This window comes from Polypterus senegalus, chromosome 10 (genome assembly GCF_016835505.1).
Source record: "Polypterus senegalus isolate Bchr_013 chromosome 10, ASM1683550v1, whole genome shotgun sequence".
NCBI lineage: Eukaryota > Metazoa > Chordata > Cladistia > Polypteriformes > Polypteridae > Polypterus > Polypterus senegalus.
In genome coordinates, this window is record NC_053163.1 from 37,551,917 (window position 1) to 37,569,346 (window position 17,430).

Sequence of the window (17,430 nt, forward strand, 5' to 3'; positions counted from 1 at the left end):
AAGTGCCGCCCCGCTGACGCAAGACCGGAAGTCCCGCCCCGTCGCCTCATGATGACGTCACGTCGGAATTCCCAGCCCCTCCACGTGACCTCTCTCCGCCCCGGCGTCGGATTGGTGTAAGGCTTCCCGTCCCCTCCCGACTCCTCCTTGAACCCTCCCCTGGCCCCTGATTGGTTCCATAAACTGTCAAGGGTCCGTTTGACGGAGGCCTGACCACTGTTTGAACCCGGATTGCACCTGCCGGGCGAAATAAACTGTCAAGGGCCGTGTGACAGATGTCTGACCGCTGTTTGAACCCGCTCAGCCCCCCTCTCCCGAAAGACAAGCCCGGGCGTGTTACAGCCTTTACCTCGACAAGCTCGGGCATGCCCGGGGCATGTCGTGAACAGCTCAGACATGCCCAGGGGCTGCCTCGGCCCCCGCCCTTTCTCTGGCACAAGCCCAGACAGGGCCGGGGCCTGTCCTGACCGGCTCAGACCAGCCTAAAGTCGCCCCAGCACCGACCTGAGGATGTTCCGTACCCTGATGGCCTCAAGGGACTGCCTCAGCCTCTGGGCCCGAGGCAGCACCTGACGGACGGCAGCCCCAGACCTCCCAGTCCCCCGATACTTACCGGGCAGTTCTGAAAAGGCCCTATAAAAAGCCAAGCATTTTGTTCTCATCTTGGCTTCAAAAAGCTGCATTTTTTCCAGCTCACACACACACACAGATAACAAACTGTCAGATCAAAGACAGGGTCTGAGTCAGACCGGAGCACCTGACGGTCGTCCTCCCCACACTTCCCGGTCCCCCACACATCCCAGTCCCCCACACTTCCCTGCCGAAAGCCTAAAAAGCTAAGCATTTTGTTCTATCTACGATTTTAAGATGAGCACACCATTAAAACATCTCATCTTTGCTTCAAACTAAGTCAAGCTGCTTTTTTTTTTTCCATCTCACACACAGATAACAAATTGTGAGAGCAAAGACACGGTCTGAGTCAGTCAGCGTGATCGCACCCTGTTTCTGGGCCCCCGGGGGTCAGGCCACACCTAGCAGCCGGTCTCCCCACCACTTCCCAGCCACTTCTGAAAGTGCTGTATAAAAAAGCGAATCATTTTCTTCGGTTCTATCTATAATTTTAATATGAACAAGCCATTAAAATATCTATCTCATCTTTGCTTTATCTCTCTCAGAGCGCAGACACGGGCTGAGACAGCCCCTGCCGCAGCGTGGAGCGCGATCGCCTTCGCATAGTTGTGTGCTTCGAGCACCCATTCCCGCTGGGTGAGCCCCTGCGAGATCGCCCGCTTGTCAACACATGTCTGTAAACTCCCCTACCCCCATACGTCAGTGGGCTTGAGACCGCGCAGACCCTCGGTCGATGGATCTTGTTAAAGTTAAGGGATTTTTAAAGATTAGCTTGTAAAGTTTGAGATAACTGCTAGTTCAGCCCTTTAAAAATCACACCTAGTTAAATAATATGCCGCAGTTCCCTTTTAAATCACGTTTGAGATGTCTAGCCTGGGCTGATTGGTGGCTGATATCAAAAATGTTCACATATATACAGAACTTAACCTTAGGGTTTATTTTCCGGGGTCTGTCTAAAATCAGACAAAAGACACTTACTAAAAAAGAGCAAAACCCTAATTTCCTTAATTACATTGTCCTCCTGGCTGAGTAATGAACCATGTCCTATACTTTCGAGAGGCCGGCCCATGCCTGTCATCCCTTACACTATATAGCATGATTGGTTACTCTTTTTGTAAGTATAATATAATGAAGTATCACTACACTGGTCAAGAGAGACGGATTCCACGTTTGTTTTGCTTAGCTCATTTCTATCACCTAGGAGCCTTTTGACAAAAGAAACCTCTCTAAATACACTTGTGCATTTCAACGGATATTTAAAAGAAATCAGGTTTTCTACCTTATCCCAGTTTTGTGCGTGCATGTAAAAGCACAGAATTTTGATATTTTCTGTCTACTCAAAAAACTGAAAATATTTCTATTAACACAAATGATAATTAGAAATCATTTTACTATTTTTATTTAAAAAGTTAAAAACAGAAAAGCCCAATTATGATTTTTGTTTTGTCATGGGAGGGCCCTAGGGTGACACTTTTCCCCTTTATACTCTTACTTATGTAGACCTTAAAACATATTCTTACCAAAATAGTTCATCACTTCCCAATTCCTGTAACATCAGGTAATTAGACAGAGCTCCATGACAGGCAAGAGATGATTATAGGTCAAATACACCGTGTCATAAAATAAAATAAAGTGTGAACACCGCGCAGACCTCTACCCTCGGTCGATGGATCTTTTAAAGTTAAGGGATTTTTAAAGATTAACTTGTAAAGTTTGAGATAACTACTAGTTCAGCCCTTTAAAAATCACACCTAGTTAAATAATATGCAGTAGTTCCCTTTTAAATCACGTTTGAGACGTCTAAAAAATCTAGCCTGGGCTGTATAATTTGTAATTATATTACTTAATATAATTTGTATAAAAATCGATCTAAAACAAGCCTTTTTTCTCTTCAAACTCACCCCACATTTTAAATACAGGTATCTTCAGCTGACCCTAAGGAAACATCTTGTGGAAGCAAGCGGCCCGCATGGCTCAGGGAGGGGCTGATGGTTCCAGCAGGGGCCGATTTCACACTTCAGCTAAATCAGGTTTCTCAGTGACAGACTCTGCAGTAAAAAACAGTTTTAGCAATGAAGCTGATTTCCCAGAGAGAAAGACCAAGCGGCAGACCCTGTCAGCTTTTAGCCGACCTCCCTGCGATCAGCCCCTGCTCTCTTTCTACACACAGAAAGTAAAGTCAGGTTCTGTAAGCACCCCAATCGAAGGAAGGACTCTGTGAGTTCGCTTGCAAACAACTGAGCCCGCTCGTTTCGATCACCCACCCCCCGCTGGGTGACCCTCAGAGAGCTCACCGGCTGGTAGTCTCAGGAATTTGTTAGGATTATGTCATGTACAAACCTAAACTCTGATTTATCACCTTTAAAGACATGGAGCAGTCTCGTGCTACAAAAGCCTTGTGTCTCTTTTTAACACTTCTGCCTGTAAAAGCTCTCTATTCTTTCTGTGGCCTCAGGTTTAATAGGGGCTTGCACCCAGGCTAATGAACAAAGTCGAGATGCCGGCCCATACCTGCTGTCCCTTACACTATATAACATGTTTGGTTATTCATTTTGTATGTATAATATAATGAAGTTATTTTTAAAAGTAACCCCACACCACACAAGAGAGACAGATTCCACGTGTGTTTTAGGATTTGCTGCGATCAGTGATTTTTAGTGTTTTGCTGAGCTCATTTCTATCACCTAGGAGCCTTTGGACAAAGGAAAACTCTGTAAATACACTTGTGCGTTTAAACGGAGATTTATAAGAATGCACAGGAGGCCGTAGTGAGGTGTGCTGGTTTATTATAGTCAGGAGATGTAAGTAGCCCTTTTTTGCCCCTCCGAAGTTCATAGAACTAAAATCATGTTTTTAAAATCGGCAGCTTTAGCTCATGCTAGTGACCTCGTAAATGGGAGCCAACCGCTCAGCACGCTTGTATAGCTCACAAAATAGCAGAGCTAATTACTCTTTCTTCTTAAACTAATGATCAGATATTCGGGTAATTCTTAATGAAACACTAAAGCGTTAGTGAACAAAAATACATGTTCAGTAGCCAAGTAAAATGACCGGTTGCTTTAACATAAAATTAAAGCATCTTTAGAAAATAAAGCATCTAAAAGCATCTTTGTAAAGGTCCGATTTTAAAACGTTATAAGAAAAAGCCTTGTTTCCAAAAGAGTTCTTTGGAACCATCAGTGCCTTTCTGATCACATCCACCCCAAACAAAAGCATAGAACTTAATTTCTGTACTCATTTTAAATGATAATAGCCAGTATAAAGTCCCTAAAGGAACTGGTGACATCTGATATCTTTTACCCTATATGTTTTCTTGTCAGCCCAAGTCATTCAGATTCTGCTTACAACACAAATGTACGATTATTTTTTCTCAAATGGCCAGTTCTTTGGCCTGCTAATCATGAAAAAAATCATATTTTATTCTCCTGACACTTTATTTGCATATTTTATTATACCTACTTGTATCGACATTTATCTATCTCTATATTTATTTTTCTGTATCAGAATGTAGTTTAAGTTCATTTGTTTTGGGTTCAATAGATGTATTTTTCATATTTTCGATTCTTGTTTTCTTTTTTCACATCTTGAGTCCCCTTTTTGTTACTTCGCGCCCTAGCGTGGTCAGCCCAGAGTTTGAGAACCACTGTTGTAGGTTTTTATTGGTAAAACACTCTGCGGCATTTCAAGGTAAGTTAGATTCCCTTGTTTACTCAGCCATCCACTGGTGTTCCATTTTTGTTATAAATTGTGTTTAGTCTCTCTTTATTTACTAAGCATTTTATATGATGATTAGAAAACAGTTATCTTGTTCAGGCTTTAATTTAAATCAGCATTTTCATCAACAGGTTATAAACACTTTGGTACTCAGGGGGCTTTTTATAATACAAAGTTTTAGAAATTCTGTGAATGCTTGGTAATAGCCTTCCATTTTACAGCAGTTATGAGACCCTGAAAATAAGAACGGTTATAGGAGGTTATAGGAGCCTGTACACTACAGGGCTGAGGATTAGGCTTTGGACACGTTAGGCCAATCAGGATGGAAAATGTTTTTAGTGAATAGTTACATTATATCTATTATAGGCGTTAGCACAAGGATTAAAATTTTACTAAAACTATGAGGTTTTATTCTTTCTTTTAGGTAGTCCAGGTGACATAGGACGGCTGTTATTGAAAACTGCTTTTCCCCTCTGTTTGTGAAAAAGCATCCTTGGTTTTAGTAGCATTCAGGGTCAAGGGATGTAAGTTTGAACTGTGATTCCAAGAGTCAACAAGTGTCTGCAATCTTCTTGAATATGAGTCCAAGGACCTGGGTTTGCGCAGGGATCATAGTCAGGGGCAGAGTTACGCTAGACATTATTATTCCAAAATGAAACATTGACGTTTCTTATACTCTTTGAAAAGCGACTCCCGCCCCACCGGCCTGATTGGTTAAGGAAACTGTCAAGAGCCTTTTGATGGATGTCTCTTATTCGGGTCAGTGAAAGGTACTTCGGCATAAAAAACCTAAGGTCTCGGGGTTATGGTCGTTGTGAATAGTGAATACAGAACACACGCCGCCCTCGTCCTATCTCATTTGAAAAACCCGAGTTGAATTTTGAACATCATGTCCTATGACCGGTTAACCCTGCGGACCCAGGCGCTAGATCTCCATAATATGGACCATTACAGAGTAAAGATTAGAGAATCTTTCGCAGTCTCCATTACAAGATCCATAGCACCCGCAGGAAGTTGGACAATGAAGTGAAGACCCTTTAGTTGGTCAGAATCATGGGGGTTAGCGCCTAGGGTCATATTCTAAAATATCTTAGATTATATCTATTTAGTTAGCATGTCGGCACTGTTCATTTTCAACATAGGTGGTATATTTCGCTGACCAGGGGCTTCTAGTCAAAAGGTTAAAATAAAATTGCATTCTAATTCTTAAAGCTCTATCAGACTATTGTTCATTTCAAAGCAAAATGCCAACAATCATTTTGTTTATAACTAAATTAAATAAACCTGATAAATAGATCCCGATGCTTGATAATACTTAACCCTAATTGATATCATTAAATGATACTTCTGTGTTTTATTCAGATTTAATATTTTTAATTTGCCTTTTTAAGTTTTATTTAAAAATGAACTCTTTAAGACACATTCAGACTATTCCGGACTGCGCATGTCAAAAAAGCTTATTATTTATTTGAAATGTTTTTATACATCACGGCAGTTTTTCAAATTGAAATCACTCCTCTTTTTCATGTGGTTATTTACTTTATTTATTAATTTTGGCACACATGTCCTTATCAGTCTAGTTCATATTCTAAACTCCAATATTTAATGTTCTTCCTGAATCAGGAGGAACACAGCCCTGACTTTTAGTGCCAGATAAGATTCTAACAATAACCGGCTCATGTTAATCAGCCTCATACAAGCCGATGTTCAATAATGTTTCCCCCAACTCTTTGCCATCCCGTGAAACTGCCTACATAGATGACAGTTTAGCTGATAATATACCGCAGAACACTTAGGTTCTGTTGTAGTGTGCGGTGAGCTTGGGGTGATCCGGTCTTAAGATGTTTTTTAATCTCCTCTGTCACTTAGTATTTGTACATTTTAGTTTGTACTGTCTTATCTTTGTGATAGGGGCGAGTCAATGTTTCATTTTGGAATAATAATGTCTAGCGTAACTCTGCCCGTGACTATGATCCCTGCGCAAACCCTGGTCCTGTGACTCGTATTCAAGACGTTTGCAGACACTTGTTGACTCTTGGAATCACAGTTTAAACTTACATCCCTTGACCCTGAATGCTACTAAAACCAAGGATGCTTTTTCACAAACAGAGGGGAAAAGCAGTTTTCAATAACAGCCGTCCTATGTCACCTGGACTACCTAAAAGAAAGAATAAAACCTCATAGTTTTAGTAAAATTTTAATCCTTGTGCTAACGCCTATAATAGATATAATGTAACTATTCACTAAAAACATTTTCCATCCTGATTGTCCTAACGTGTCCAAAGCCTAATCATCAGCCCTGTAGTGTACAGGTTCCTATAACCTCCTATAACCGTTCTTATTTTCAGGGTCTCATAACTGCTGTAAAATGGAAGGCTATTACCAAGCATTCACAGAATTTCTAAAACGCTGTATTATACAAAGACCCTGAGTACCAAAGTGTTTATAACCTGTTGATGAAAATGCTGATTTAAATTAAAGCCTGAACAAGATAACTGTTTTCTAATCATCATATAAAATGCTTAGTAAATAAAGAGAGACTAAATACAATTTATAACAAAAATGGAACACCAGTGGATGGCTGAGTAAACAAGGGAATCTAACTTAGCTTGAAATGCCGCAGAGTGTTTTACCAATAAAAACCCTACAACAGTGGTTCTCAAACTCTGGGCTGACCACGCTAGGGGGCGCGAAGTAACAAAAAGGGGACTCAAGATGTGAAAAAAGAAAACAAGAATCGAAAATATGAAAAATACATCTATTGAACCCAAAACAAATTGACTTAAACTACCTTCTGATACAGAAAAATAAATATAGAGATAGATAAATGTCGATACAAGTAGGTATAATAAAATATGCAAATAAAGTGTCAGGAGAATAAAATATGATTTTTTTCATGATTAGCAGGCCAAAGAACTGGCCATTTGAGAAAAAATAATCATACATTTGTGTTGTAAGCAGAATCTGAATGACTTGGGCTGACAAGAAAACATATAGGGTAAAAGATATCAGATGTCACCAGTTCCTTTAGGGACTTTATACTGGCTATTATTTAAAATGAGTACAGAAATTAAATTCTATGCTATGTTTGGGGTGGATGTGATCAGAAAGGCACTGATGGTTCCAAAGAACTCTTTTGGAAACAAGGCTTTTTCTTATAACGTTTTAAAATCGGACCTTTACAAAGATGCTTTTAGATGCTTTATTTTCTAAAGATACTTTATTTTCATGTTAAAGCAACCGGTCATTTTACTTGGCTACTGAACATGTATTTTTGTTCACTAACTCTTTAGTGTTTCATTAAGAATTACCCGAATATCTGATCATTAGTTTAAGAAGAAAGAGTAATTAGCTCTGCTATTTTGTGAGCTATACAAGCAAGCTGAGCGGTTGGCTCCCATTTACGAGGTCACTAGCATGAGCTAAAGCTGCTGATTTTAAAAACATGATTTTAGTTCTATAAACTTCGGAGGGGCAAAAAAGGGCTACTTACATCTCCTGACTATAGTAAACCAGCACACCTCACTACGGCCTCCTGTGCATTCTTATAAATCTCTGTTTAAACGACAAGTGTATTTACAGAGTTTTCCTTTGTCCAAAGGCTCCTAGGTGATAGAAATGAGCTCAGCAAAACACTAAATATCACTGATCGCAGCAAATCCTAAAACACACGTGGAATCTGTCTCTCTTGTGTGGTGTGGGGTTACTTTTAAAAATAACTTCATTATATTATACATACAAAATGAATAACCAAACATGTTATATAGTGTAAGGGACAGCAGGTATGGGCCGGCATCTCGACTTTGTTCATTAGCCTGGGTGCAAGCCCCTATTAAACCCGAGGCCACAGAAGGAATAGAGAGCTTTTACAGGCAGAAGTGTTAAAAAGAGACACAAGGCGTTTGTAGCACGAGACTGCTCCATGTCTTTAAAGGTGATAAATCAGAGTTTAGGTTTGTACATGACATAATCCTAACAAATTCCTGAGACTACCAGCCGGTGAGCTCTCTGAGGGTCACCCAGCGGGGGGTGGGTGATCGAAACGGCCGGGCTCAGTTGTTTGCAAGCGAACTCACAGAGTCCTTCCTCCGATTGGGGTGCTTACAGAACCTGACTTTACTTTCTGTGTGTAGAAAGAGAGCAGGGGCTGATCGCAGGGAGGTCGGCTAAAAGCTGACAGGGTCTGCCGCTTGGTCTTTCTCTCTGGGAAATCAGCTTCATTGCTAAAACTGTTTTTTACTGCAGAGTCTGTCACTGAGAAACCTGATTTAGCTGAAGTGTGAAATCGGCCCCGGATACCATTTAATTTACAAAGGTACACATAAAGTGAAATGAATTTTGGGCCTATAAGTTAACTCCATGGAAAAAGACAATATTAAACATCACGCTTACTTAGAAGTGTCTTGTCTCTGTTTAAAGACGAAATTACCAGTATATTCTTATCCAAAGTTTTAGGAAAATATAGCAAAATCTAAATCAAGCGATGATTAAAGGGAAACAGATTATTTCTGGTGATTTGAGGTGACTTTGGAAAGTTTTAAATTAAAACAATAAAACTAATTAGTAACACGAGGGTGCGTCTCGACTTGCGTGCGGGTGCACCTGTACTGAAAGGTAGGGGTGACCAGCGGAAGGTAACAGCACATGACATTGGCGAATGCTCGGTCTAAAGGAAGGTGAATGGTTGCGTTCGCACCTTAAACTGAATAAGCAGGTGATTTTTGGGTTCAGTTTTGGGATAAACGAAGAAAGGTCTTATTGCAGACTTCAGATTGCTGGATTGGGGGGACCGCGTGCTGGCTTCTGGGTGGCAGGAGCAGGGGATGGCAGCGGACTAAACGTTTCTCCTTGTATCTGTTGTGGGGAAAATCAGCCTTAATGTTTGAGATGGATTCACGGGGCCCCCATTTATCGAGATGACATTGAACGGGCTGCCGGCAGGGGGGCTGAAGAGTTTCGGCGCTAATTTGGTTTGGAGTGGGGGGGTTGACCAATGTTTTGATCTATTTTTATTGATTGGTTTGACAAAATCAGCTTGGGTATGACAATACTTGGCTTTAGGGAACTACTGAATGCGTAATAGGGGGGGATGTTCTTAAGGCTGAATCAGTCAGTTCTCCTAAACTTACAGAATCCTGAGCACTTAAAAAGAAACCCCGTCGTGGGGGGATTTTTTTTAGAATAGTATTGCCCCTGTCTTTGTCATGAAGCGTTTGCATGTTCATTGGAAGCTGTAACATTTCGAGATGTTGGGTTTTAAAGTAAGGGTAAGGCTGTCTCTGGGCCATGTGGACAAAGGGCATTGGGCTTGATTGATTTTTTAAGAGTTTTCAATATTAAACCCGGGTCATAATATCAGATTTTTGAAGTTTATTACAATAATTCTGCCTTACTCAGCATGAAGGAACTTTCTTTTAAATATCTTAATAAGGTTTTTAAAGGAGGTTCTTTGCAAAGGCCCTCAGTGGAAATGAGCTAAGCAAAACGGATCGGCGGCGGCGACCCTTTCCCAGCGGCCCAGCGCCTTTGGGGGCATGAGGGGTTAAGTATTCTTATTGACCATGACCCCCCTTTTGGAACGTTGGCTTTTCAAGTTTCCCGGGGGGTTTTTAACTAATTAAGGGGACCGGTTAAAGGAAGGCCTCAAACTTTAAACAACAAACCCTACCCTCCCGGTTCAACCCACGAGGGGGTAAACGACATGGGATTTTGGGGAAAAGGGGGCTCCCCCAGGGGAAGGCCCCAAACCCCAAGCCAAAACCCACGCCCCGGCGGGGCTGCCCCCACCCCGTGTCTGCGCCTGAGAAAAAAAAAAAAATTAATTTTTTTTAAAAAAAATTTTAAAAGAAAAAAAAATTTTTTTAACAGCACTTTAAAATGGGGGGGAAGGGGGGGGAGACCGGGGCAGGGGGGGGGCCCCCCCGGGGCCCAAAAGGGGGAAATCCCTTTTCCCTCCCCTTTCCTTTTTTTTTTTTGGGGGGAAAAAAAAAGGTTTTTTTGAAGAAAAATGAGATGTTTTAATGGTGTGCTATCTTAAATAGATAGAACAAAATGCTTAGCTTTTTTTTTTGGGGAAGGGGGGGGGATGGGGGGGGCCGAAGTGTGGGGAGGACGACCGTTTTTTTCCCCTGTTCCCCCCCCCTTTTTTTTTTTTTTTTTTTTTGGGGGGGGGGAAAAGAGTTTTTTTAAGCCAAGATGAGAAAAAAAGCTTTTTTTTATGGGCCTTTCAGAACTGCCCGGGATTGGGGGCTGGGAGGTCTGGGGCTCCCGTCCGCAGGTGCTGCCTCGGGCCCAGAGGCTGAGGCAGTCCCTGAGGCCATGGGGGGGAACATCCTCGGCGGGCTGGGGACTTTTGGGGGGGCCCGGCGGACAGGCCCCCCTTTGGGCTTGTGCCAGAAAGGCGGGGCCAGGGAGCCCCGGGGGGGGGGCCCGACATCCCCGGGGATGCCCGGGTTTTGGGGGGGGAAAACCCCCCGGGGGGGCTTTTTGGGGGGGGGAGCGGTTAAACAGGGCGGCATTTCCAAGCCCTGACATTTATTTCCCCTGCAGGGAATGGGTTAACCGGTCAACACCTCAACCGGGCCGGCGTTTTTTTTAGGGACAATCGGGAAAAAGGGAGGTTCCCCCCCAAAAGGGGGCGAAGTTTTTAAACCAATCGGGGGGGGGGGCAAAGGGGGAGTCGGGGGGGGCCCAACCCAACCAAAACGGGCGGGCCCCGGGGAGGGCACTGGGGGGCGGGGGGGGCTAGCTACTAGGGGTGGGGGGGCCTGGGTTTGGGCCCCCCCCGCCCCAAAATCCTTTCCCGGGGGGAAAAAATAATTTAAAACCCAATTAAATTTTTTTTGGGACCACTAAATTATTTTTAAATTTTTTCCAGTAAATGCCTAAATTTTTTTAAAATCCAATTGGGGGGGCCCCCCAGGGGGGGAGTGGTTATTTCCTCGGGGAAAAGGTGGCTCCAAATTTTCTTTTTTGTTTTCATGGCTTTTACCCAAAAAATTTTATTTTTTAAATTTGTTTGGGTTTCTTTTTTTGGGGGTCAATTTTTTCACCCTTTTTAAAAAGGGCCCCCCCCCAAAATAAAAAATTTATTTCAAAGAAATAATTTGTAAAAATTTTTTTTTAAAAAAAATTTTAAAATTTTTAAAAAAAAAAAAAAAAATTTTTTAAAAAATTTTTAAAAAAATATTATTTAAAAAAAATTAAAAATTTTAAAAAATTTAAAAAAGTTTCCCCCCCCCAAAGGGGAAAAATTTTTTACCCAACCAGCTTTTTCCCCAAAATTCGTTGAGCCAACGGGCGGAGAGAGGTCACGTGGAGGGGCGGGGAATTCCGACATGACGTCATCATGAGGCGATAGGGCGGGACCTCCGGTCTTGCGTCAGCGGGCGGCACTTCCGTGTGACGTCATAGGGCGGGCTTAAAAGTCATTAATCATTATGATTGACAGCTCTAATTGCGATTTTGACAGTATGTGACCTACTATAACTACTATCCCTTTATCAAGCTTTTAAATTCCAGTCACTAATGTCCATAATAAACATTATAAAACGTCCAATTGAGGGTGGGGACACACAGTGGTGTAGTGGTTAGTGCTGTTGCCTCACAGTATGAAACATGGCCTGGTCTCAAATTTTTCTTTAGTGTTTGCATGGCCTCCACCTGCGAAACATGTATGCATGGTTCTAAATTAGCCTCATATGAGATAGTGCTGCTGTAGCGTCCTGGCCTAGGCTCATGCATGACTTGCACGCAGTGCCTTTGTGACAAGGGCCCTGCCCTACAAACCTGAAATGGATTTAGTGGGTTCAGTAATTGATGAATACATTTGTAATAATGTTTTATGGAGATACAAAGTGTCTATATATATACAGTACTGTACATGCAAACATATATATATATATATATATATATATATATACTCACACACACAGATATATATATATATATATATATATATATATATATATATATATATATATATATATATATATATATTGTGAACGCTGGCCCAGACACACACAGACGGACAACATAGTTCCACCCAACACACGTTTATTGTACACAATATTTACAGTTCAGTGCACTCACAAACCCCAGTGCCTCCAGCACCGATTCCCCCAATGTCCAGGCCACACAGTCCTGTGCCTCTCTTTCTCCTGGCTGCCTCCAGTCCTCACTCCAGCTCCGTCCTCTTCCACCCGACTTCCGCTAATGACTGGAGGGAGGCGCCCCTTTTATAGGAACCGGATTGGCTCCAGCTGCTTCCCGGCAATCACCCGCGGACACACCCCCGTGTGGCGGAAGTGCCGGCTGCGCACCCAGAAGCCGTCCGGGTGTCCCCTGTCGTCTTCCCCCCGGCACTTCCTGGTGTGGCGGAAGTGCCGGGCTCCCGGGATAATCAGGCACTGGGGCGCCGCCTGGCGGTGGCCACGGGTCCCTACAGGGCTGGGCTTCCAAGCCCTTTACCCAAGGCCCCCAACATAACCAGTACGGACGCCCCCTCGCGTTCTGGAGGAGGCACAAGCCCTCCTCTCGTCCTCCTATATATATATAAACTGCTCAAAAAATTAAAGGAACACTTTGAAAACACATCAGATCTCAATGGGAAAAAGAAATCCTCCTGGATATCTATACTGATATAGACTGGGTAATGTGTTAGGAACGAAAGGATGCCACATCGCTTGATGGAAATGAAAATGATCAACCTACAGAGCCCTGAATTCAAAGACGCCCCAAAAATCAGAGTGAAAAAATTATGTGGCAGGCTAGTCCATTTTGCCAAAATTTAATTGCAGCAACTCAAAATTGTACGCAGCACTTTGTATGGCCCCTGTGTTCTTGTATACATGCCTGACAACATCGGTGCATGCTTCTAATGAGATGACAGATGGTGTTGTGGGGATCTCCTCCCAGATCTGGACCAGGGCATCACTGAGCTCCTGGACAGTCTGAGGTGCAACCTGGTGGCATTGGATGGACCAAAACATAATGTCCCAGAGGTGTTCTATTGGATTTAGGTCAGGAAAGTGTGGTGGCCAGTCAATGGTATCAATTCCTTCATCCTCCAGGAACTGCCTGCATACTCTCACCACATGAGGCCAGGAATTGTCGTGCACCAGGAGCCACTGTACCAGCATAGGGTCTGACAATGGGTCCAAGGATTTCATCCTGATACCTAATGGCAGCCAAGGTGCCTTTGTCAAGCCTGTAGCGGTCTGTGTGACCCTCCATGGATATGCCTCCCCAGACAATCATTAACCCACCACCAAACTGCTCATGCTGAATGATGTTACAGGCAGCATAATGTTCTCCATGGCTTCTCCAGACCCTTTCACTTCTGTCACGTGCTCAGGGTGAACCTGCTCTCATCTGTAAAGCACAGGGCACCAGTGGTGCATCTGCCAATTCTGGTATTCTATGGCGAATGCCAATCGAGCTGCATGCTGCTGGGCAGTGAGCTCAGGGCCCATTAGAGGACATGGGGCCCTTGGGTCACCCTCATGAAGTCTTTCTGGTTGTTTGGTCAGAGACATTCACACCAGTGGCCTGCTGGAGGTCATTTTGTAGGGCTCTGGCAGTGCTCATCCTGTTCCTCCTTGCCCAAAGGAGCAGATACTGGTCCTGCTGATGGGTTATGGACCTTCTATGGCCCTCTCCAGCTCTCCTAGAGTAACTGCTTGTCTCCTAGAATCTCCTCCATGCCCTTGAGACTGTGCAGGGAGACACAGCAAACCTTCTGGCAATGACACGTATTGATGTGCCATCCTGGAGAAGTTGGACTACCTGTGCAACCTCTGTAGGGTCCAGGTATCGCCTCATGCTACCAGTAGTGACACTGACTGTAGCCAAATGCAAAACTAGTGAAGAAACAGTCAGAAAAGATGAGGAGGGAAAAATGTCAGTGGCCTCCACCTGTTAAACCATTCCTGTTTTGGGGGTCATCTCATTGTTGCCCTCTAGTGCATCTGTTGTTAATTTCATTAACACCACAGCAGCTGAAACTGATTAACAACCCTCTGCTACTTAACTGACCAGATTAATATCCCATAAGTTTCATTGACTTTATGCTATACTCTGATTAAAAAGTGTTCCTTTAATTCTTTTGAGCAGTATATATATATATATATATATATATATATATATATATATATATATATATATATATATATCTAGCCTCAGTTGATGCCAGTGGGTGCTTGCGATATGGGATGGTTTACTAAACAATGGAATTCATTGCTGTGAAGAACCAATTTGAATTCCCCATCCACCTTTCTAATTATAGCTAAAAATATGCATATACATAAATGGAAACTGAATATTTTTAAAATCACATAAGTTTCAATCAATTCAGGCAAAAAACTTTTTTGTTTTTACAATTTATTCTATATTAATCTGTCCATGACATTAATGCTTCACAATACATATTGCTACATATTTCTTTTTTTTGTTATGCCCTTGCTTTTTTTTTCAGCTCATGTACAGGTGATATGCAGCTTGCACTGCACACGGTGCCAGTTTGATCAGCCTTACAAAAGTGCAAACCGCACAACAGCAACAGTATCTGCAGACTGGGACTCCTTTCCGCCTAAGTAAGAAATGTTCGTGGTCCTGCCTAAAAAGCTCTTTGCTTTCATAATTTTGACCAATGTTCAGCACTGCACCAGTAACATTCTACTGTAGATGTAATAAAGTGTAAGACACTGTATTGTGATGATGATGATGATAGCACACATGAACAAATTTTGTCTAATTTTGTAATCATACATTATCTTTCAGGCATCTTATCCAAGTTTGTGTCCTGCCTTGCATGCGATTCAGCCGCGGTATGCTATAGTTCCTTTTCACCTTAAATTTGGTTATCTAATGAATGGATGAAAGGACAAATTGAGCACCACATACTGCATTTTTTAAGCTCTGTGTTGCTTTCCTTGTATGTGTTTTATTTTTTTTGGTAGAAAACACAGGTCAATGAGAATTTCAAACAAGATAGTATTTGTACCCTGTCATTTATTGCAAAAAAATGCTGTGTTGTAATGGCTTGGTACCTATAAACAGCACCACTGCAGTTTTACGAGGAGCATAACTTTGAAGATTTAAACCTAAAGATCCTCTCAAAGCTTCTTGCTGCCCTATACCACCTTCTGGGCTGCAGGCTTGCAAACAGGGTCCTACATTTTACAAATATTTATAATCTATTGGTTAAGCACCTTGTATCACATTTCAGTTAAGAAGTGTAGCGCTTGCCTGTCCTATTTGTAACAAGTTAACACTGAGCCCTGGTGCTCACAGACTGAATCTCAAAATTCACAAAAAATGGACCTTAAGATCTCATTCCAAGTAGAGGCTTACTGTTGTTTGTATGGAAAAAGACAGGAAGGTTATGATTATTACAACAGCTTTACTAACTTTATGAACTCAAGAGAATGTCACAATGGCACAGTGCACTTTGGTATGATCTCATAAATGCTCAAATTGCTGGCCTTGTATACTCACAACTGTAAATCTACTTTTAACACAAATACCTAATTACAATTTATTTAAATAAAAACATTTTAAGCATCCCCAAGCTCCAGAAATAAGTCTCTTTCTAGTTCATGAAACACAGAACAACTAAGGAATTTGACAGAATTAAATTAACAATAACATTAGTCCTTAAAACAAACTCTAAAAAAGCATTGCCCTTCATTAAATACTAATGTTTATTAAAGTGATTTACCTGGCCTTCAGTGTTTTTGGTATTTTTTCCAACTAGTTCACAATCTGTGTTAGCACCGTGATGGCCACGATAATGTAAGCAACACATGTGACAGTGAGTGAACAAGAGCAAGTGAAGTTCACCTCGCAGCAGCCTGCTGATGAACCCCGGCCCATTTGGCAGGCTGCAATGAAGACAACGTCTGAGCACAGGGGCATCAGTTGTGGAAATAACCGAGACTGGGAATGTGCGCAACAGAGGCATAACCCCAGCATCCCCGTGACAACATCAGCTGTGCAATTAACTGAGACTAATGATAAGCGTACGGTAACACATTTTAGTATTTAGCCACTTTTTTGCTAACATTTCCTTTAAATTTGATGTCATTACTTTCAAAATTGATTTCACGTTTTTGAAATATGATATTGAAGTTTAATATTGGATATTAGCATTGCTGTACTACTTCAATTAAAGGCTGTTGCCGTCCACTAACTATGTAAGCTATTGAATATTTATTTTTGTTCCAGTAATTACAGTTTACTTTCTAGAAAACTGATCATTTAAAGAACATGATATTTAAATATGTTAGAAGTGTGTTCCTGTAATGTATTGTCATAGATTCTTCAAAATAGGGACAAAGATGCTTTTATCCCCAGAACTTGGAGATGTACTAGCAGATTTTGTTTCTACATGCACACATAAAGGCTGGAATTGCAATCTGTTTGACTTGGGCAAGGTTCTGTATGGAGTCCTAGCTGTGGTTCATGGCCTTCAATTGTATTTCGACTGTTCATTGTCATGCCTTTGCCCTCTGGGGCTCAGTGGAGAGCTGTCCTTGTGTTTTTCACCTCTGATGGTGTGTTCAATCCATCTGCCTCTTCCTCTAATTATATAGGTGTCCACATTCTCTTGCTTGCATCTGGTGAGAAGCTCCTGATAGTTTGTGGCTAGAAAATGTCAAGGATTTTTCTCAGTCTACTGGTGTGGAATGCTGGCATTTTTCAAATGTCATCTGCCATCATTTTAAACCATACTAAAGTATGGACAAAACGTAGCTCTGGTAAACCTTTAGTTTGGTGTTGATTCTGTATTGAGATGACCTCCACACATTGTTTAGCATGCTGAAGGCATTTCTGGTTTTATTCAGTCTGCTCTTGATGACACTATTTGTTCCTCCATCATGTCTGATAATACTGCCTAGGTAGGTAAACTCTTAGTCATCATTAAGTCCTCCAACTACCTTGATAGCTGAGGGATTTGAGATGTTAAAGTGGCATGACTTCAGATTTCTTTCCGATTATTTTCAGTCCCACTTGTTATGCACTGATGTAAAGGTGAGATGTCTGTTCCTGCATAAGCCTGTGTGAGAGAGAGCAAAACAAGGTCAT